The 830-nt window shown below is 29.5% G+C and overlaps 1 protein-coding gene across 2 annotated transcripts in view; it reads right to left on the bottom strand.

Moving 5' to 3' along the window:
• Positions 1-830, bottom strand: part of Sntg1 (syntrophin gamma 1) — a 910,195-nt gene that overhangs the window by 361,344 nt on the left and 548,021 nt on the right. The gene's annotated exons all lie outside the window — the stretch shown is intronic.

Below are 830 nucleotides of genomic sequence, written 5' to 3'. Positions count from 1 at the left end.
AGACTCAAGCTGAATCTTTAGAAAAAGGAGGATTTATATACCTATGTAATAATGATAATGTATTTGTCAATTTTCACAACCAGTTCCATCCCTTCCACAATAAATAAAAATTCATTTCCCGATTTATCAAACTTGCCAAATAAAAATCTTAAAGATTTTTATGAGCACAAGGAATACATTTGGAGATACTCTGAAAGTAGGAAAATCAAGAGCACTGTGTTTGAAGGCAACTATTTCTGCATTATGCATACTACAGAAGTGGAAGAATGCAAAGACATGTTTGTATTAGACTTCTTGAAACTGTTCTTAACCATTATGTTTAGGGAAGATGATTGGCATATAGTGCTTGTATCTCCACAAATGCCCAATTCATTTAGCTAAAATGGCATTTCCAAATGTGAACACTGCTCTATTCCTTGAAATTGAATTCTTTCTCAATTTTTTCCTCATTCCTTTGTTTTGCAGAGACTAATGTGTACTAGATAATACCATTTTAACAAGTCTAGGAGAATATTTGAAAATGTGTACTTTTGGTAGTTCTTGGTAAGAATTAATAATCCTTCAAAGATAAAAAAGCTCGTCCTTATGGCAAAGCTGTCAGATTCTTTTTTCCTTTACAATCAAATATAACTTTTAAACAAATAAAATAATGCTTGAAGAACAAAATCACCATATGTAAAATCACCATACAACAAAGTAAGAATTATTTATTGTAATTTTGTTTATTTTGTATTAAAATGTCCTTTAAGATTAGTACACATTCATTAAATTATGAAAGCAAATGAATACTGCTCAGTAATACAAATTTTTAATGTGCTAAGTAACATCCT

Source organism: Nannospalax galili, unplaced genomic scaffold (assembly GCF_000622305.1).
Source record: "Nannospalax galili isolate Female #2095 unplaced genomic scaffold, S.galili_v1.0 scaffold745, whole genome shotgun sequence".
Taxonomy (NCBI): Eukaryota; Metazoa; Chordata; class Mammalia; order Rodentia; family Spalacidae; genus Nannospalax; species Nannospalax galili.
The sequence above is the reverse complement of the archived record's forward strand: the minus strand, read 5'-3'. Positions and strand labels throughout refer to the sequence as shown.